The sequence below is a fragment of the Onychomys torridus genome, chromosome 11, assembly GCF_903995425.1.
Source record: "Onychomys torridus chromosome 11, mOncTor1.1, whole genome shotgun sequence".
Taxonomy (NCBI): Eukaryota; Metazoa; Chordata; class Mammalia; order Rodentia; family Cricetidae; genus Onychomys; species Onychomys torridus.
In genome coordinates this window covers 22,443,959-22,465,166 of record NC_050453.1, presented here as the reverse complement: position 1 = coordinate 22,465,166, position 21,208 = coordinate 22,443,959, and the positions used below count along the sequence as shown (strand labels likewise).

The following is a 21,208-nucleotide window of genomic DNA, read 5'->3' as shown; positions in this document are numbered from 1 at the left end:
TGTAACGCTTCTGCTTTGGCGTCCCAAGCAGCCAGCATGGCAGGCCTAACCCACTGTGTTTTCAGACCATCTTCCTGTAGCCATCACCTCTATGTGCTTAGGAGCAGAGGATATCAGAAATTTGAAAAAGAAAAAACAAACAAAACAAAAATCAAGCAGGAAGACAGTTCCTGGTTCACTGCTTTGGCTCTCATTGTATTTTTCTCCTCTCTAAGCAAAATCCTTAAAACGGTGAATACTAACATTTTCTCACTTTCTAATGCAGCACCTTGCAATCTGGTTCCCCCTGGGATCACTCTTCTGAAACTGCTCTCGGCAGGCTGTGGTGGCGCATGCCTTTAGTCCCAGCACTCAGAAGGCAGAGGCAGGTGGATCTTTGAGTTCAAGGCCAGCCTGGTTTACAGAGTGAGTTCCAGGACAGCCAGGGCTACACAGAGAAACTCTGTCTTGAAAAACCAAAACCAAATCAAAACAAGAAGAAAAAAAGAAAGAAAGAAAAAAAGAAAGAAAGAAAGAAAGAAGGAAGGAAGGAAGGAAGGAAGGAAGGAAGAAAGAAAGAAAGAAAGAAAGAAAGAAAGAAAGAAACTGCTCTCAAATGTCACCAGTGACTTCTCTTTGTCAAACCCAACGCTTCTTTCTGCATTGACTGACACCGTCCAAGGTTCCTCTCTTTGTCCTTTCTTCCTTGGTTCTTTGACATCCTGCTCTCTTAATCCATTCTTTGGTGGTTAAGTGTGACTTTTTAGAAGCCGTTCTCCTTCTGGTCCTTGAATATAAGTCTCTCCCACTCTCCGTCAGTCTGTCTGTCCACCATGCAGAGGTGAGGACTGCCTTGCTGTCGGGGCTTCACGGTCGCTTTGGCAGCAACTGTCAGCTGCCTCCTCTTCCCTCTGACCCCCACCCACCCCTCCCAGCTCCTAACTCACCATCTCTGCCTCAGTGACCTGTTTCTTTAACAGGCTGGCTGCTCCCTGGAGTTCAGTGATCTCCTACTTTTCCTGGCTGTGGAACCCAGAACCAGCGGGATCCCCAAAACCTTTCTTTCTCTTTGCTCCCCATGCCAAGACTCCTTTGGAGTCTTCTTTCTCTTGGCTCTTTGATACCCTGGTCTATTTTCTATTTCGCTTTTTGCTGAAACCATGTAGATGCAGGCTTTCTTCACTCCCACCTTATTGTTAATCCTCTGTCGAATCCAGTTGTCTCTCATTTCTCCTCAGATTCAAGCCAGCTTGCTCACTTCCAGATTAATCTCAGCTTCTGTATGTTTTTACCTCCTCTGTTTGAGAACTCCTGGTTGTTTTCCATTGTCTGTAGATACTCTGGGCTGACCATGTAACAACCATGTTTTACTCTGGGCCTTCCCTATACTTCTTGAACAAGCCTCACTTCTAAGAACTCATCTTTACCCAGTCCTCTCCTTGGCCAATGAGGACTTCCTTGCCTGCTTCTCTGCTTTTCCCTCCCTCCCTCCCTCCCTCCCTCCCTCCCACCTCATATCCTTCTTTCTGTCTACCACTCAGCTATCCCCTCAGTCTCAAGGAGGGCTTTCCAAAAGGCACATTTATTCATCTTATGAATTTTAGAGGTTCGAGCTAAACTAAGATATATAATATATCGGCTTTTAACCCTGAATTTATATTAACAGAGTAAGTAACTAATACTGGCTATTGATTAGCAGTTCAGTGTCTATTACGAATAAAAACGGGAAGTCATTATTTTCTTCCTTAATACATGCTCTACATGAGGTAGTGGATGCAAACCACTGAAAACACAGACTCAGGTAACGCTGTTTTGGGTGAGACTACTCTAGTGTGTGGGAATAGTTTGATGCTGTTTCCTGACCGTTATGTACTCCTGTGTCCCCTCAGGACTTCACTTAGGCAGTTCCTCTGCCATAAGTGTCCTTCCTGCCACCCCTAGGACCTGCGTCCCCTCTGTCCCCTAGCACTTAAGTAAATGTTATCTCTTTCCTCGAACATTTGTGGGGAACCCCCTAAATAGAACGGGCTTCCTCTCTCCTTACACAGCTTTGGGTGTCTCCCACACATTGCACCAGTCTTGCAAGTTTATTTTCCTTTCCAGATGAAGTTGCTGCAGGTGGAGATGGTCTTGGGCGCGCCTTTTGCACCCAGCACCGCCCTCTCTAAACGGGCAACAGCAAATAACCTGGAAATTGTACGGGATGCCAGAGCCCTGTAGCCCCAGGAGCCCAGGCCAAGTCTGCCAGTCTCGTCCCAGTCGCAGCCTGTCCTGAATTCATTTCCACCTCATTAACTGGGGCCCAGTCCCGCCCCCGCGGCCCTCGCCCTGGTTCCTCCATTCTGACACGGCCGCCTCGCTTTTCTTCTTTCTCTCCCCCTGTCATCTTGCCAGCTCGGCTTCTATCGCTTCTCGGATCGTCTCCTCATCTCTCTTGCTCTGGGACTCTTGTCTGGGTCTCTGTCTTTGGGTGTTTCTGCGCCCTAGTCAGTCTGGGTTTGCGCTTCCTAGCCCCCCTACGCCCCGCCCCTTGCCCAAATCTCTCCAATCCCCAGGCTCGGGCTAGGCGCTCCGCTCTGCCATTGGTCAGCGCCAAGCTCCCCCCGCCCCCGCCCTCCCGGCCCCCGCCGGGCCCCTCCATTCACTCAAAGTTTGGCTCTGGCGCTGCAGAGGGAGGGGGCGGCCCGGCCCGGCCCAACTCTGCCCCCGGCCGGCCCGACCCCGGCCCCGGCCCCCGGACAAGCCCTTATCTGATCCCAGCTCGGGGTTTAAGAGCCTTGGCCCTGCCCGGCGCGCAGCTCCGCTCGTCACTCCTGCCCGCCCCATCTGTTCATCGGTCCGGCTGCCGGGTGGTCCATCCGTGCAGCCACTCCACCTCCGAGCCAAGGTAAGACTCTGGCCCTGATTAAGGAGTGCTGTCGCCCTGGCCGGGGTCCTATTCACTTAGAGACATCGGGACCCTCTAGCCCTTTGGTCCTTAACCAAGATTGACGGCCTCAGCAGAGCAATGCGAGTCTCCGTCCTTCAGCCCTGGCCGTCCCAAGTGGACTTTCCTGGGAAGGGCCCCTCATCAAGGATACTTGGCTTAGGCTAGTCACCTCAGGGCTTCCGTGATGTCCCCGCTTCATTTGGCATACCGGCAGTTGCATGGGGGCCCATTATTCTACACAAGCCTGCACCCACCACACAAGCACACTGCTCCTGCTCCCAGCAGCGACAGGTTACTCCATCTGCCAGCCCTCCCCCTTACAGTGACACTCACATAGCGACACTCACTGACGATGCTCTGATCAACAGTTTACACATGGGGAGAAAAACAAACATTAGATCAGAAGACGCCTCCTCCGTCAGCCTGGTGTGCCGGGGACCCTTCTCTCTCCTCTTTCCCTTTTTCTCTCCTTTCCATTCCAACTTGGTTCCCACTTCAAGACACCCGTCCCTCCCGATACTCCTCAAATTGCCTCACAAGGAGAATTTCGGAAGGAGCAGGCTGTTTCTTCTGGGGTCAGAGGGTAGATTAGGGCCTATGAATTGAGCCTCCAGAGAGTTCCCTTTCCCATTCTACCTCCTCCAACGGGGACTAACCAAGGGCACTGGTGTTAGGAAAGAACTGATTCTCGGGAGAGCTGAGGCCCAGGATGGTTCGAAGGTCAAAATAGGAAGAAGGAAAAAGTAGTGGTGCTAGGTCTTCTGGTATCCTGGGATTTCATTCCAGTAACTGAAGTGTCCTGGGGAGGCTGAGGATGACCAAGAGGTGAGGGTGTGAAGAAACAAAGACAGAGTTGGACCCAAAGGGGAGGCAAGCTTAAAGCCTGATTAGGTTGCTTATCAATACAAATTCTGAAGAGATTTTTGGCCACACTGCCCTTGCTGTGGTGTTTGAATTTTTTCTTTCTTTCCCTATGGAACAGACTGAGAGGGCAGGAGATGATGAAGGAAGGTTTGGGAGCCTCCTGTTTGGAATTATGTGGAAGGCGTTGAGAGACTAGCGCCATGAGCTTCCAGTTACCATGAGCTCCATTGAGTTTCATTGGGAACACTCTCCCCGATCTCCAAGGAGTTTTGACTATGTTCCTGGAATGATGGCAATTCCATCCTCTGCCAGAGGGTAGGGCTTGTCAGTTCCCCAGGGTGCAGACTGGGTATGGGGACCAAGTCTAGAAGGGACCAGGTGTCCTGGCTCATGGCTGGTTCTTCAGGAAGGAGGAAAAGGGGAAGCGGGGAGAGAGACAGCATCATGCCAGGGGGAGGGTCCAGGGCTGGACCAAAGAGGCGGTAGGCTTGACCCAGGCAGTGCCAATCTCTCCACCCACCCGCCCAGCCTTTGGTGGTGGTGGCATGGGAGGGAGGGAAGGAGGGGGAGTTAGGGGTGATCTGGGCCAGTCCAGCCTCCCAACGCCCTTGCCAACCTGGGTCCTGAAAGGAACTGCTGTTTTCTGAGCCATCCCCCCAGCCCCCATCCAGAGCCCAGCGCAGCCAAGTTGTCTCAGCGGATATCAAATGGCAATGACTCCACTGACTGGGGGGTGGTTGGGGGGGGGGGATGTACCCATTCCTTGTGTGGCCCTAATGCAGAATCCTACTGCTTTCCCTTACCCTGGGTGGGGGGGATAACATCTCTCCAACATGTATCCATATATCTTGGGTGGGGGGCACATGTTTACGTGGAGGATTAGCTGGCATTTCCGAAGCTCTCTCCATGGCTTCCACCTGCGCTCTGCATGTGCTCATGTACACTAGCTTGGCTGCCTTGGGCTGGAAGGGAAGTGACGGACAGAAGACCCAGGGACCTCCCTCCCTCTCTTTCCCTTAGGAACCAGGGAGGCTGGGATGTTCAGATCTGGGTGGGTTCGTAGGCAGTCCTTTGTGCTGGGACTGGTGGGGTAAAGAGTTTAAAAGGCACTCACTGGTGGTTGAGTTGTGTAGCAAGGCTCATTTCCATAAAGGACATTTCTGGGCCTCCTGGGCTGGGTTTCTGCGCACAAGATGCACAGACAGGGGGTTGAGGTGCGATGCACTGGTGCGGAGACATGAGTCCCTAAATTTTCCTGTAAAAAGTTATTTAGGATGGAAGAAAAAAAGAAGAAGAAGAAGAAGTGTGGGGGGGAGGAAATCAACTCCACTCTCCCTCCCTTCCCTGGCCTAGATTCTTCTCTTGCCTGACTGGTCAGTGCTACTGTCCAGACTGAGGCCAAGTTGTCCAGGACAGTAGCGAGGCCCTGGAAAGGGCAGAGAGAAGGAATAACATGAGGTACCCCACTGAGATTAAACTGCAGAAAGACTGGCCAGAAAGGGGAGTTTTGGACTCCAAACTCCTTAGCACAGAATGAAGGGCAGTTGCCTAAGGCCACTCCCGAGAATGGGGAGTTTTTGCATTCACCTCATCACCTCAGTCTGAGGCCAAGGGCTTTCCCCCTCATCAGAGACTAGTGTCCATGCTGTTGCCATTCTTCATAGAGAGAGTCCGTCCTGGGTGGCCCCTCTCCACCCTTCCCCCCATCAGAACCTTGAAAGGACAAAGAGAAAAGGATTGTGGGAGCAACCCTCCTGTGGGTGTCTGCCAGCCTGGATTTGAGGTGGTGGGGAAGGGAGGGGCTGTCTTTGGAATGTGGGAGAGAAGTCAGAGCTAAGCTGTGTGGTCTGCAGAAGAAGGTTGGAGACGTGGGGGTTCCAGATGCCTGGGTTAATACATGGCACTTCTGCAGTTCTTCCAGTGGCAGAAAACCCAGGGAGAGACTAGGTGCCGGTAGAGAAAAAGCCCCATAAAAAGAAAATTATGACTGGGAAGGAAAAGGAGACACATTTCTGGAAGTTAAAAAAAAAAAAAAAAAAAGCCCCAGGGGTTGGAGAGATGGCTCAATGGTTAAGAGCACTTGCTGCTCTTGCAGAGGACCTGGGTTCAGTTCCAGCACCCACATGGCAGCTCAAAGCCATCTGTAACTTCAATTCTAGGGGATCTGACACCCTCTTCTGGCCACCCGCACACATGGGTTGCATGCACTCAGGAACATATGTGACACTCCCCACACACCATGATAAAAAAAAAAAAAATTCCCAACCCAAAAGCCCATCATTAAGGCTTCCGAAAGGAGCTGTGAAGTTTGAAGTATAGGGCTTATGTAACAACTGTCTTCTCATGGATGCCGGTGTGAACCTAACTCGCCACCTTTTCACTCTGAGAGAACCTCACACTGCTTCAGAGTATAGCCTTGGAGTCCCCCTTCCTTGGTTTAAGTCCTGGTTTGACCAGTTAGTAGCCACACAGCGTTCCTCATGCGTTTGTCGGGGCTAATAATAGTTGTGAGGATTACAAGAGTCAATATTTGTAAAGGATTTAGAAGGTGGGTAGCATGTAAAAGGTGTGGTGGCTATTAGCTTTCTCTAGGCTCTAACCCTTCCTGCTCCGCCATCTTTACTGGCTCCTGGGACTGGCCCCAGCCCTCCATAGTGGTTTTCTGGGCCTTCATCCTAGATCTGGGAAGGCAGAAGAATTATTGAGAAGTTAAACACAGGGTTCCTGTTTCATGCCAAAAGACTGGCTGTTACCAGGAGCAGGGCCTTCATACCACAGCCCATTCTTCCCATGAAATTTGTGCCAAACAAATGTCCTGTCTTCAATTCAGACTCAGTAACTGTGATATGTCAAGCACCCACCCCTTCTCCAGATAATCGCTTGTTCCTAGCAGCCTCTGCTTTTTAGCCAAAGATGCAAGTTTCTACCCCTACTAGATCTGGGCTAGCTCTCTCTATCTTCATGTATTTCTTTTCCCACCCATGCATAGCTCCATCTCCCCTCTCTTCTGTATGGTGCATGCATGTGTTCATGTGTGGATGTGGGTGCGTGGATATTTGCATGAGTGTAGAGGGCAGAAGTTGAGTTGTTGAGTGTCTTCCTCAGTCTTTGTCTGTCTCATATTTTAAGCTAGGATCTCTCATTGAAGCTGGAGTTCATCAATTTGGCCAGACTGACTAGCCAGCAAACCCCAAGGGTCTTTCTGTTCTCCCCGGTACTGGGATTAGAGGCATGCTCCCTGTGCCTGGCTTTTATGTGGGTGCTGGGTGTCCAAACTCAGGTACTAATGCTTGGGCGGCAAGTCCTTTACTGACTGAGCCATCTCCTCAGAACTTTGTGGGTGTGTGTTGCGGTGTATGTGTGTGGTGGGGTGTCTTAAGAGGCTTGCTGTGTATTCAAGGATGACCTTGAACTTCTGATCCCACCTCCACCTCTCGAGTGTTGAGGTTATAGTCTGTCACCACATCTCCCTCCAGGCCTGGTTTGATGTGATGCTGAGGGTGAAATCCTGTGCTTTGTACATGCTAGGTAAGCTCCCTCCCAACTGAGCTGCGTTCCTAGCCTGCCTGCCTGTCTCTTGGTCTCTTCATTTTGCATCTCTTCCTTCTCGGCTGGCTGAGGTGTCCTCTGTGTCTGTCTGCTGATCAGCCTGTCAGTCTCGTCAGCTTCGTTACTGATGGTGGCCTCCATCACGACTTCCCTGACTCTGGCCTCTCTCCCTGATTCCTTCCCTCTGCTCTTCCATGTTTGGCACTGTCATCACGGAACAGTGGTTTTTATCTCCCCGCCTCCATGCCTACACATTCCTGTTAGCACTAGATGGGCATTTCCAGTCACAGGATTCGAGCGACTCTCTGCTGAAACACGCCCCCTCCTGAACCCCATCTCTTGTGTTTTCCAGGGTCCAACCCTGAGGGACTCGTGCAAAGGCAGTTAGTCCCCGAGTACACTCTTCCACCCACTCTTGGACATCAACAACCATTTCAAGGTCCACCTGCCTGAAAATTACCATACTCCTTCCCTCCCCCCCCCATCTTCCTGTTCAACCATCTTGCTTTATCTTTTCATCTTTGACTTTTCCCAGGATGCCTCATACATGACAAATGTTAGAGAGGATATTCCATCTTTCTTACTTGCTAATAAGTTCCTCTAGGACAAGCCTATGACCCTGTCATATTGAGGACCACCTAAAGCAAAGGCAAGACTTCCTTCTTGGGTCCCAAGGATGCAAAAAGGCTCTGTCTACCTTGTATCTAGGCAGGACTCTGCTCATTTGGGATGAGTACCCCGATTTTTGAGATTTAAAGTGGGAATGCTCCAGTACCATGTGTGTGAGACTCCATTATCCAGCTCTCCAGGGAGCTTCAAGAATGATTCCTCATTGACCGGTCATTTCATCTGGTGGGGACATCTTCACCTTGAGAGTAAAAGCCATGGATGTTTGGACTCCAGTCTCTTGTCCTGTAAGCACTGTTGGTCCCTCAGAGGGAGGTCTGACTCTAGCCTGAAGCTGGGCTTGTCTGGGATGGAAACAAAGCTAGAGGTCAGTCAGAGTCCAGTGTGGGACAGTCACGTTGTCTTGTCCATACTTCTGAGCAGGGATGTGCAAGGTGAGAATGTGGGGACACCACTCAAGGGAGGTGTCAGCCTGGCCTCTTAGTGTTACATTCTCCCTAGAGTAGGCCCCTCAGCTCTTCTCCTCTTCCCAGTCCTAACTCTGAGACCCAAGTACACACCTCATCCCATGTCTAAACCCTGGCAGATCCCATGATTAAAAAAAAAACACATAGGAAGCTTATACAAAATAAAGATGAGTGTCTGAGCTGTCTGGAGCAGTGGCTCTCTCTCTTTTTTTTTTAATCTCAGCATCCCTTTACATTGAAATTTTTCTGAGGACTCCAAAGAGCACTATTTGCGTGGGTTGTATCCATTGATATGCAGCATGTTAGAAATGAATGCTGAGGAGACTCAAGACCATTCATAATTAATTTAAAAATAATGATAACGCCCTTCTCTCCTTTTCGCTCTCTTCTTCCATACCCCCCCCCTGCGGTCCTTCTCTCTTCTCTTTCTCTCTCTCTCTCTCCCTTTCTCTCCCAATGAAGCTCTAAAAGGTAAAAAACAAATAATGATAACCCCATTGCTTGTTAATGTGAGGTTTTAAATGAAAATAGCTGTTTTTTTTTTTCCATAAAACAAAGGTTTAGTAAGAGTGACATGACCTTTTATCCACACAAATCTTTTTAATGTCTAGCTCAGGAAAAATTAGTTGGTTCCTTCTGTTTGCTTCTGCATTTAGTATGTTGCAATATCACATGCTGTGTACCCCTGGGAAACTCCACTGACCACCCTTGAAATAATGAAAGTGGAAGAATAAATAATGCACTGTTAGCATTATGACAAGGTTTGACCTCAGAAAGCTTCTAAAAGCACCTCCAGGAACCTCTGTGGGTCCCTAAGATATCTCTCCAGAACTGCCAGTTTGAGGAACTGCAGGGACATTTATAAAGGTGAGTATCTTGACTGATGTCCCTAAGTGGGGTCTTCTCAACGTTTCCACTGGGCAGACAGGATGGGGCAGTGGTTAGCCCATGTGGGCTCTGGGAATTGCTGCCTTTTGGGGTTGAATCTTAGCTCCTCTATCCACTAGCTGTGTTACCTTGGGCAAATGTTTAACATCCTTGCTTCTGTTTTCTCCTCTGTAAAATGGAGCCTTTAAAAGACATCTACTGCCAGGTGTGGTGGTGCATGTCGTTAATGCCGGCATCCAGGAAGCTGGGCAGCAAGATCACAAGTTCAAGACCTGTCTGGGCTACACAGTGAATTCAGTGTCAGTCTGATCAATTGATGAAACACTGCCTCAAAATAAAAAGGGCAAATAAGGGCTGGAATATAGCTTACAGGCAGAGTACTTGCCAAGCATGTATGAGACCCCAGGTTCATTTCCTACTACAAGAATAAATAACTCAAGAATCTATTGCTTAGGGTTCAGAGAACGATGGGACATTGGGACAGTGCTTAGCACAGCACTTGGTACAAGTGCTTAGCACAGTGCTTGGTTCTGGGAGCTGCCATGTTCCAGGGTCTTGTCTCTGCGTTCACTGCCTATCAGATGAAGAGGTGGTAAGGACTGGAAGTCGTCTTTCCGTGGTACAGAAGGCATCTCTTGGCTCAGAGAGCGAGTGACTCATGCAAGGCTGCAGGGAAAGGTGGGTTGTCTGGTCTTGAACCAGGAGTCTGATTGAGGCCTCGCCTTGTGTTCTCTCTATCACACCATGAGTTAGGCCTTAGTTTTCAAAGTGAGAAGAAAACAGGTTTTACCCACCTATCACCCCCTTAGTAATCACAGGAGAAGTACCCGGGATAGAATATGGGAGGGGGACTTTCTAGTATCACTTAAGAGGAAAGAAAGAAAACTAGGAAGACATTCTTAGACTTGAGATTTTTCTCTCTCTCTCTGTAAAGCATCCCCTACCCTCTCTTTTGGGACTTACTGGTCCAGGCTAGAGGAAATCTTATTAAACGATACAGCAGTTCAGGTGGTGACCTTTCCCCTGCGTGATGCCTGTAGCCCCTTGCCAGTTTCTTACCCTCTTCCTCAGAGCTCCTATCAACCCAGGCCTCTGAGCCCTTGCCCTGCACCCTGCCCCAGATCCGGTTGGTGTGTGCTGGGGGTGGGTTTGAATTGGGAACAGGTGCACCCCCTTGGGAAGGGTAGCCTGGCTTGCTGGTTATGTGGTTAATTCCCTTTAGCTGAGCAGCTGATATTACTTTGTGGGTTCAGACAGGCCTCCCTGGAAGATCCCAAAGGGCCGTGGCCCTTGTTCTTAGTCACCATACTTGCTTTCTCCGTCCCCACAGCTGCCCCAGCAGGGGTCTTATAAGAGGGCAGCCCTGGACCAGGGAGAGGGCTCAACAGGAAAAGAGCTTGCTGGGCGTGAGGACCTGAGTTCAGATATCCATCACCCATGTAAAATCTGGGTGCTGCATTCATCGGTAGCTCCCTAAGATTTGCTGGCCAGACAGCCTATCTGAGATGCCAATCTCCAGTGAGTGACCTTGTCTCAAAAAATAAAGCTATAGCAGAAGTCACGTGACATCAACCTCGGGCCTCCACACACCCAGCCACCTACCCACCCACCCACGCAGAATCAGAGAGCAGCAGCCAAGGAAGCAGAAGACCAGAGGATGCCCCCCCCCAAAAAAAAAATCTGAGCATCCTGAATTTCAGAGGTTCAGATCCCTCTATTCCTGAAGCCTGACCCTTCTGGCCCATGGCCTTCACCAGCTGTTGCTCTGAGCTTCGGCTTGGGACCTTGCTCTCTCATGCTGGTGTTCACAGTCCTACCCACAAAATTCCCTTGACTACTTATCAAAACAGAGGGAAGGGGTGGGTGGACTCAGGCTGCCCACCATAGCCCCTTCTTCCAACTCCTGTCCCCAAGGCCTTCCCTGATTAGACTGTCCTCGGCCAGGGGCAGGTTTGGAGGCCCTCTTCGAATCTCCTTCCCTTGGCTCTTGGACAGTGACCCCAGGGGAGCTGCTAGGGCTAAAACTGCCTCAGTCTCAGCCTTGCCCCACCCTGTCTCCCACTGCCAGCAGCCCCCCAGCTCCCGCCCCTGGGCTGTGGGACAGTTAGAGGGCTGAGGGGCTGGCTCTGCATACTAATGTCCGGCTCATTGTCAAAGCCCCTTTGTGTCAGAGAGCTCCATTGAGGCGGCTCTGGGGCGGGCACAATGGGGGCTCTGTCCCCAAGTTCCCCCAAACAGTCACCTGCTTTCAGAGCCTCCCCCAACCACCCCTCACCCGCCCCAGTGTCCGGAGAGCCCAGAGAGCATGGTGGGAGTGGACCCAGGAAAAGGGGGGGAGTGTATGTGGGCAGTACGACACTCCCCCCCCTTTGGGCACGCTGGGGAGATGGACCTTTGGCAGGGCTGACTGTGGAGGGCAAAGCCTGGACCACAGGGGTGGGGGTGGTCTGTGGAGGGAGTTGGAATGCAGGTCTGTGAGGCCCATGGACAAGGGTACACACAGCCTGCCCAGGCCTCCTTCTCTATGCCCACAAGCCTGGACCAGTGACTGCCCAGCCCCTTCTTTAAGCCAGTTCATGGACACATGGCTCATATATGCAGAGACACACAGGCACACACTCATCTATGCGGCCCCACACCCACTCCAACCCCACACCCAAGCAGATGTGCCCAGATACAACATGCAGAGCCGGCCTCCCAGGCCTTCCGTCAGCATGTACGCCTGCATACCTCCTCTCTCTACTCCTTTTCCTCCCACCCGCCTCCAGCAGTTGCTGGCACCTCAGTACCAGCCCCCTCCCCGCCCCTCACTGCCCTCTGCTGCTCTGACACAGGTTTTAACAAGTTTGCACTTGTTGTGACCTTAAGAATGTGGCCCTGGGGCGGGGAATGTCCTGCTGCCCCAGACTTTACCTGCTTATACGTTAACCATGGGCACAGCCTCCGCTGAACTTTGAGTACTGCTTTCCTACCTCTATCCCAGCCGTGGAGTGAGGTCGGTGGACCAGGACCCCATCCTGGCATTGAATCAAGTATGTGTATGTATATATGCATGTGGCTAGTTAACATATCTTGATCTGGTGCAGGCCCTGGTGGACTCTCTTTTGCATTTCCCCAGAACACTCGCCACATGTCAAGCCCTCATGGCCCTGAGAGGTAGACAGGACAATTATGTTTCCAGCAAGACGGAGACAGTGAGATGAGGTGCCCGGGTAGCTGGTGACAAGGTGGCAGCTGGTCCCTTGCCTCGAGTTTCATTGTGTTGTTTTGTTTTGTTTTTTGATACTGGCTGTTTCTGGCTCCACTCAGACTGTTCATCCTCTGCTCCTATGGAATTTTACCATAGCTGTCTTTACTCACCTTTCTCAGAGGTTGTGGGCATGGTAACAGGAGCAGAGAAACAGGAGGTAGAGGGACCTTCGCTAGGCCTCTGGGTCTAGAAAGGGTTTCAGAAGGTCACTTTGAGCAGGGTGCACCTACCTCTCTTCCCTACTCCTGCTACTGACGCTGGGGAGCTGCAGAGATGAACCGCTCAGCTTCCCAGCTGGGTTTAGAGCTGGAGACCACGTTGGCTGTGCGTTTTCGTGGTACCCAGCTCTGCCCTTCCCCGCTCATAGATCCCGATCTGTATAACTGTGCTGGGTGTCTGTGCCTTGGCTAGCGTTCCGATCTGGAGCGTCTTTCTAGTAGCTTGGAGTAGATGCCATAAAGGGGGAAGAAAGAAAGCCCCCCCCCCAGCCCCCGACACTCTGGGGACTTCAGGGCTGAGCTGACTTCAGAGGTGCACTGGGTCCTGGGAGGGTGCATGAGGTCCCAGCAGCAGCAGCAGCAGCAGCTCCAGCAGAGAGCAAGCTGGTTAGTGAACACGGATCTCCCGGGTGCTTCCCTTACATAAGAACTGCAGAGGAACGGCAGATCCTTCCAATGCTATTTCCCCCTCTACTCCTGATGCTTCTCTCTGGCTGCCGGCTTCAGCCTAAATCACCTTACCCCACCAGTCTCTGGACCTCATCCATACCTCCTAATTGTGTTCTTCTGCCTCTAAATGTCTTGTTTTGGTGAAAGAAACCTGCCCACAAGCCCTCTTGCTTACTGGAGCAAATAGTTGGGGGCCTGGCGCTGTGTGTGTGTGTGTGTGTGTGTGTGTGTGTGTGTGTGTGTGTGAGAGAGAGAGAGAGAGAGAGAGAGAGAGAGAGAGAGAGAGAGAATGAGACACCCTCCTCTGAATGCAGCTCTGTATCTTTCGGAGTCTTCATGACACCCTCACCCCAACCCCATCCTTTTCAAGTGGAATGTGGTTAAAGAAATTGGGGGGAGAGTAAGGAAGAAGTAGAGAGATTGCCTTCAGGGTGAAGGTGGACCTCCTGGGACTTCTCTGTGAGTCAGGCTGCTTTCTGCATAGGCAGAACAGTAGCCTTGAGAAGATGATGGGCTAAGACCTGTCCAGGAGGTGGCTCAGTTCCCTGAGTATGAGTAGAGTACCCATGGATCTCCATCACCATCAAGGGTGTGAAGAATAAATTGCTTGCCACCCTTAGTCCCAGCTCTCGGGAGGCAGAGGCACATGGATTTCTGTGAGTTTGAGGCCAGCCTGGTCTAGAAGAAGTTCCAGGTTCCAGGGCAGCCAGGGCTACACAGAGAAACCCTGTCTCCAAAAACAGAGAGAGAAAGAGAGAGAGAGAGAGAGAGAGAGAGAGAGAGAGAGAGAGAGAGAGATTGCTCAAGAACAGCAGGTAACATTTGCCTTAAAGAATTTCCTGGGTGTGAGGTGTTACTATTCACAGGAGGAGGCAGAAAAGGAGGAAAGTCTGTCTTTGGTAAGAAGATCTCTGTCACCTACAAAACAAAGGTCGGGTGGCCTAAGCAATAGTCACATGACTATCAGAACCCCTGTGGGTGGTGGGATTTCTAAATGCCTCCGAGGAACTCTCTGTCCATTTTTACAGTCTGCAGAGAGAGCATCATCGAAGGTGTCCCCAATTCTCTCTAGGGACGGCACTAATTTGTTTTTGGGTTGACTGCTGCAGGAGGTAGGGAGGCCCGAAGCCCCGATGGACTAGAAAGTCCAATCAAACACCTCCCAGGTTGGGTGAGCACAGGGAACAAGCTCCGTGGATAATATTTCAAGTGCAAACCAACTGTCACTGCAGGACCCAGGGTCAGATCTTGTAGGAAGAAAGAAGGAGGGATGTAGGCCGGGGCTACTGCTCTGCGCTGATGTAAAGCAGTGTGTCCCATTGCCAAGCTGTGTGGTCTTGGGGACGTTGCTCATCCTTTCTAAGCTGTGTCTCCTTTTTTCAGTACATTGAAGGGACTGAATGGGAGGTGTGTGGAGGCCTCCCAGCACCCTGTGACTCAGGGCAAGATAACAAGCACAGACTGGGTTCAGCCTGCAGTGCCAGCCCTCTTAGTGTATGTAATGTATGTGTCTCTTGTTTGATGCTGTTCTTGCTGGTTGTAATTCTATTTCTGCTTAGGTTATTACCTTTCCCCTCTCCTGGACAGTACTGGATAATTGTTCCTATTGTATTTAGTTTTGTATTAGGTTAGAACTCTCTGATTTAGACAAAAGGGAGAGAGGTAGTGGGGTGGCTGTTCTGTCTATGATCTTGAAGCACCGGCCCGAGAGATGCAGCAGGTAACTGCTCCACCTGCCTATGACATTGAAGTACATGCCCCTGGGGCATGGCTTTGAGGACCCTTAAGACCCAGGATGTATGCAGGCAGCTCTCTCGTGGTTTTGGATGCTGAGACAGACCAGACAGAAGAACGGTGTGGACTATAACTTGGCTTTCCAGGACCCTCCGATAAATCTCTTGTGCTGTAGTGAGTTTTTACCCCCTAACAAATTCCTTGCCCTTTAAGCAGACTCCGTGGATTTCTTGAATTATCTTGGCAGCTTTCTGGAGCATGAGCAAGCCAACTAACTCTCTAAGTGTGTTTCCATGCCATTAACACGAAGGCAATGCTATCACCAGCCTCCTGGGGAGGATCGGTCCGCGCATCACATCACATGGAGCAATCAGCAGAATACGAGCATGTGGGGAGGGTTGGGATGGGGCTGTTGGTGCCACGGTGGGGACACAGACAAGGGTGCAACCCACACAGGGGCTGGAGGCCTTCTGAACGGTTTTCAGAGAAAGTGACATCCGGGCTGGATCCTGATGGAAGAGAAGAAACAAGACAGCAAAGTGGGATTAGAAGAGGCCCTGTTTTGCAAAGAATTGTTCATAGGTTTATGTTCCTAAAAGCTAAAGATGCTTGCTATGGCTGGTGGACAGAGGATATGTGTGAGAAGTGAATGGATGATAGAGATATTTCAAAGGTCAGACTGTAAGGGATGTTGTCCCATCTGACCTTCTGGGAGCTTTAGAGACAGGTCCCTCAGCTTCTCCTCAACCCTTTCCTTCCTTGCCTCTCTCCCTGTCTCTTAAGACTCTCCCTTCTAGCCTTGATCACACTGTCCAGGGGGCACTGGATCTGCCTGGAGGACCTCTTAGTCTAGGATAAAGTGTCAGCAGTTTTAGGTCAGGGCTTGACATTGTTTCTCTCCTTCTGTGAAAGAATGATCCATTTCCCACTGAGAACTGGATTTCTGGCATTAAGGCATTCCTGATAAGCAGACTTCTGACTGTATGCAGTCTCAGGGTCTCCATGTGCCCACCTCCACCCTGAGGGCAGGGGTAATTCTGAAGAGGTGAGGCTAAGGCTGACCTGCATCAAGGACCAGGACACTAGGTAGAGTGCAGCTTTCCAATCCAGAGTAAAGGCTGAGGGGGAACTGAGTCCGTGTCCCCCAAGCACCTGGAGATTCTATAGGAGTCTAAGAGGGAGGTTGTGCTGGGAAATAGCATGGTACACACACTGCAAGAGCAGCCCAAGGGAAGAGAAAGTAATATATGGAGTGCTAATCATGTGTGTGGGGGTGTGTATGCATGGAGGACAGATGGCAACCGGTGGAAGCTGGCTCTCTCTCCTTCCACCATGCAGGTCCCAAAGACCAAACTCAGCACCTCCATCTACTGAACCATTTCATTGTCCACTTTGGGCTCTTTTAAGTATAAATACCAGGCACTGGGGAAGAAACAAAAAAATGAACAAAAACATATAGAATAAGAGTGAGTTCAGGAGCTGGAGAGATGGCTCAGCAGTTAAGAGCACTGTCTGTTCTTCCCGAGGACCAGGGTTCAATTCCCAGCATCTCCACATGGCAAATCACAGTCGTCTCTAATTCCAGTCCCAGGGCATCTGAGGCACACACATATATGCAGACAAAACATATAAACTAAAAATAAACATAAAAATTTTTTTCCAAAGAATCAGTTCAGAAGAGCTTCTTATTGGGGGGGGAGATGGAGGTGGCTCTTAGTGCAAGGAGGAGGACAATGAAACAATCCCTTGGGGCCTGTCCTGGGTGCCTCTCCACTAGAGAGAGTCTCTTCTTCTGCCTCTCCTTCTGCCTCTTGGGCCCTCCATCAACCAGGTCACCCTCCCTCATCACTAGACAATGTAACTTCAAGATGACACATTAGCAAATGCATCGAGAAGGGACCTTCAGCATGGGTCTTATCATTTTCTTTCTTACTGCTCTCTCGTTGAGACGGGGTCTTACGATGTAGCTCTGGCTGTCCTGGAACTCACCATGTAGACCAAGCTGGCCTTGACCCCACAGAGATCCGCCTACCTCCGGAGTTCTGGGATTCAAGGCATGGCTCTTTCTCTTTTCTAAAGTGGGGATCGTGACTGGGCTCTCAGGACTCCCAAAGAATAAGTCCTGCCCACTCAGAGCCTCTCTAGTGTCCTAGATGCTGGTGATAGATCAGGTGCCAGAATATAGTCTTCTGAGGGCTTGGACATCCTAAGCCTGGAGGAGCCTGCTAGCTTCCTGGAGCCCCTAAGTCTGGAAGTAGGTGAGGGGCCAGAGAGCAGTCATAGAGGAATTCAGCTCTGTTCAACACTCCTTGCTGTACGCTTTCTCTGCCTCTTGGCAGGCTGAGGGGGTCCTGGAGGAAGCCTCATCGGGAATAAGGGTATGGTAGGGTGGGGGTAGAGCAGTGAATTGGAAGCCACCAGAATTCTGAGGCTATAGTAGCTCCTACCCACCAATCGCAGTTACCCCAGGGAAAGCAGTAATAAAGGCCTCGGTTCAGCTTGAGCGGCATCAAGCCCTCTGGGGTATGGAGAAGCAATATGAGTAAAAATCCTATGAGACTTGGAGAGAGCTTCTGGCTTGCTATTAAGTAAATGTCAGCAGTCACCTCACCTTTCTGAGTCTTAGTTTTTTTAATTCAGGGGAATTTTTTCTTTGTCTGCAAAGCACAATAATAATGATATCTTTATTTGCAAAAGGGCCTTATAGATTTCACATACTTTCTTATCTCTCATAGTCCTGAGCACACATTCAAAGTTTATTGCCTCCTTCGATGAGGAAAATGAACCCTAGAGGGATTAGAAGATTGACTGAGGTTCCCATAACCCTAACTGACAAAGACCAGAGTGGCAAACGGTGGCAACGGAGAACAGAAAGAGAACTGGGCTGTAACATGGAGGCACCGAGATAAAGATAGGTTTCGTTTGTTAGAGTAGCTCCATTTGAAAACGGTTTTCTGTGTGACTTATGTTAGGAAGGTTCTGAGGCTCAGCCAGAAAATTAAAAAATGTACTTTTATGAATCAGTGATATTTGGTGTGGTGTGGTGTGGTGTGGTGTGGTGTGTTGTGGAGTGTGTGTGTGTGTGTGTGTGTGTGTGTGTGTGTGTGTGTGTAGTTGGTTCATAAGGCTGTATAGTTGACAGCTATAGCTCAGAATTCATCCTGAGATATCAAGTTTAAGTCCTTATACACTGAACAATCAGGTGACTTTTGAAAGTAGTAGCTGAAAAATAAACCGGAGATAAAGTCTTTGACTTCAAAAACTTGTAGCAAAATGTCCCATGAGCACAGAAGGAATCTACATTTTCTTCTTCCTTTTCTTTCTTTCTTTTTCTTTCTTTCTTTTTTGAGACAGGGTTTCTCTGTGTAACTTTGGAGCCTGTCCTGAAACTCGCTCTGTAGCCCAGGCTAGCCTCGAACTCACAGAGATCCGCCTGCCTCTGCCTCCCAAGTGCTGGGATCAAAGGCGTGCGCCACCACTGCCCTGGAGAACACTAGGACTAGGACAGGGCCTCCAGGGATGAAAATGTTTTAGAGGGAAGAGGGTGTGGAAGAGTGGGGACAGAGAGGTATTCCATGGAGAGAGCCGCAGAAGCAAAGGTGAGGGGATGGGGTGGGGAGTGGGGTGGGGGTGGAGGCAGCATTCTCCATGGCAGAAACAGGAGTGTGAAGAGGCTTCCAGAGTGAGCTGGGGTCAGATGGCAGCGAAGGAGTCTTAGTACCATGTCTAGTGGTTTTGCCATGAAAGCCCAAAGAACTCATTGAAGGACCTCAAGCCTGAGCTGAGCGATGGGTCATCCTGGGCTGTGGGGCACTGTGGCAGCTGAGGGGTGGAGGTGAGGACGGGAGGCTGGGGTAGGAAGGCCTGGAAGTCATTGTATCATTTCAGGTGAAAGAGACTGTAAGACTGAATGGTGGAAGCCTGAGAGAATGTGGGTAGACTCGGGAAATGGAAGAATGGGTAGGGCCCTGTGACTGATGGGCTGAGCGGCAAGAGAGAGACCAGATATCCAGCCTGGGTACTGAATGGATGACAATTCTCTGAACAAGAGAAATCACACAAGTGATTCTTGAGGAGAGGACTCGGGTCTGTACATTTTAAATTGGAATGTTCCAGAGAGAGGGATCCTGTAAGTACTTGGGCATACAAGGTAGAGGTGAGGTGGAGTGTGCAGAAGGGCTAAAATAGTGAGGACTGGGAGGGTAGTATTGTTAGGAATAATAAGCAAGTGTGTGTGTGTGTGTGTGTGTGTGTGTGTGTGTGTGTGCGCGCACGCGCGCACGCACATGGGAAATGCCATCATGAAGGGGAAAAGGAGAGACCTCCTCAAAAGAGATGGACCAAAAGTAAACAGAGGACAAGTGAGCTGGCTCAGTGGGTAAAGGAGCTTGCTGCCAAGCCTGAAGACCCGGGTTTGACACCTGGGAACCTACATGGTGGAAAGAGAGAGCTGACGCTTACAAGTTGCCCTCTGATCTCTCCATATGTGCTATAGCACCCATATGAATAAATGTAACACACTTTTAAAAATAGAGACAGAGAGAACCTAGGAAATGTGATGTCGGTGAGAAACAAGATGGCGTTCTCAGCACTTCCAGAGCTCCTCCATGCGTGATCTCATAGAATTCTCCCATCACCTCCATGTCATCAGGCCCTTTTTGCAGATAAAGGACACAGAAGCCCAGAAACTCAAGCGATTTGCCCAGAATCTTAAAGCCTGGAAACTCTACAAAATCATGAGTCTCCATCACTCTGCAGTAGAAATAAACAATGAAACACAAAGAGTGTACGGGACAGGAACAGACCGCCTGTTAGTCTCACATGCTGATGAGAGACTGCTGGGGTTGAGAGCTGAGAAAACACCCTTGAATTTAACTAATGGAATGTCAGCTCTGACCTTGGAGAGAATTCCCGGTTGCCTTAGCCTCTGCCCAACGGGGCATCAAACGGAATGGTTTTAAATTTGTATAGGTGCTTCTTCTAAGGCAAACTTCTGCTCTCTAGAGGTGGTTGCTATTGCTACTTGAATTGCTAGTGTTATCGAACCATTTGATGTTGACGATATGTGATCTGATTATTTTTCATTCGCGATTATATGTAGTTCAGCCTAATAGTAAAAGGACCGTGGGTTGGCGTGTTGGTACAGGTTGTGAGAGTCTATGAGCGCAGCCTGCCAGACTAGAGAGCCCTGCCCCCTGGTGGCCAGGACTTAGATCTGCAGCAAAGGGAGAATGGCAGGTCACCTTCAAGCGTGATGTTGTAGTTTTGTAGTTCTTTCTCTGTACCCCTCTGTAGGTGTGCCAGACCCATCTGCTCAGCAAAGACAGGTGGGGGTGATTTTCTTGAGGTGGGGTTTGCCTGATATCTAAATGAGTTTGATTACCACCATCAACAGCATTAGATGGAAGTTGGATTAGAATCCCTAACTGATTTGAGATCTAGGGCAGAGGTGACCCACAAAGGAGAGATCCTGAACAGCTATGTTGTTTGTCATCCAGTTTCTTCCTAACTCAACCTAGCCTTCAGCTTTCCCCCAGTGTCCTTGGGAACTGTTTCAGCATCTCCTATCTTACTGGTAGAAAATATAGGCTGCAGTGGTAGCTTAGTTGATAGAGTGCTTGCCTAGCATGCATGAAGCCTGGCTTCAGCCCCCAAGCACTGCGTGGACTGGGTATGCTGCTGCACAACTGTAATCCTGGCATTTGGGAGATAGAGTCAAGAATCATCCTTAGCTGCATTATGAGTTCAAGGATAGCTTGGACTATATAGGACCCTGCCTCTGCAGGGGTACCGTGGGGGAATGGAGTTTTTCTTATCCACTGTTTCCTGCTAAATCATACCATTACTTGAATTTTCTGGTTCTTCCATCAAGGTGAAGGAGGATGGGTTAACATCTCTAAGTGAGTGTTCTGAGGTGAAGACTCACAGGAGGCCAGGGTTGGAGGCTCTCCGGACCATTGAAGCAGAGGCTGACAAGGAGACAGTGGTACAGCTCTGTCCTCAGTTGAACTCTACATTGTGCCAAGTCCTCACAAAGGACCAGTTTACTGAAGAGCTCAGGATGTGCAGTTCTGTAGCCCCAGACAACAGTTAAGAGCAGATACCATTGCTGGACCACAACTCAGGGAGGAAGTATGCTGGAGGTGATGTGGGGGTCTGAGAGGGCAGACACACAGGAGGCAATGTACCATACAGTCAGTCATCCCCCTCTCCAGCCAGGGACAATGGGTCCTCTGAGATGTCACTCTCTGGA

General features: G+C 50.1%; 1 protein-coding gene across 1 annotated transcript in view; it reads left to right on the top strand.

Moving 5' to 3' along the window:
- The first annotated feature begins 2,610 nt into the window (after positions 1–2,610).
- The window catches only part of Kcnj10 (potassium inwardly rectifying channel subfamily J member 10), a 30,819-nt gene continuing 12,221 nt past the window's right edge, over positions 2,611–21,208 (top strand). Inside the window, exon 1 of the mRNA XM_036202949.1 lies at positions 2,611–2,866. The gene's annotated coding sequence lies outside the window, so the exon portion shown is untranslated. The remainder of the gene's footprint in view (positions 2,867–21,208) is intronic.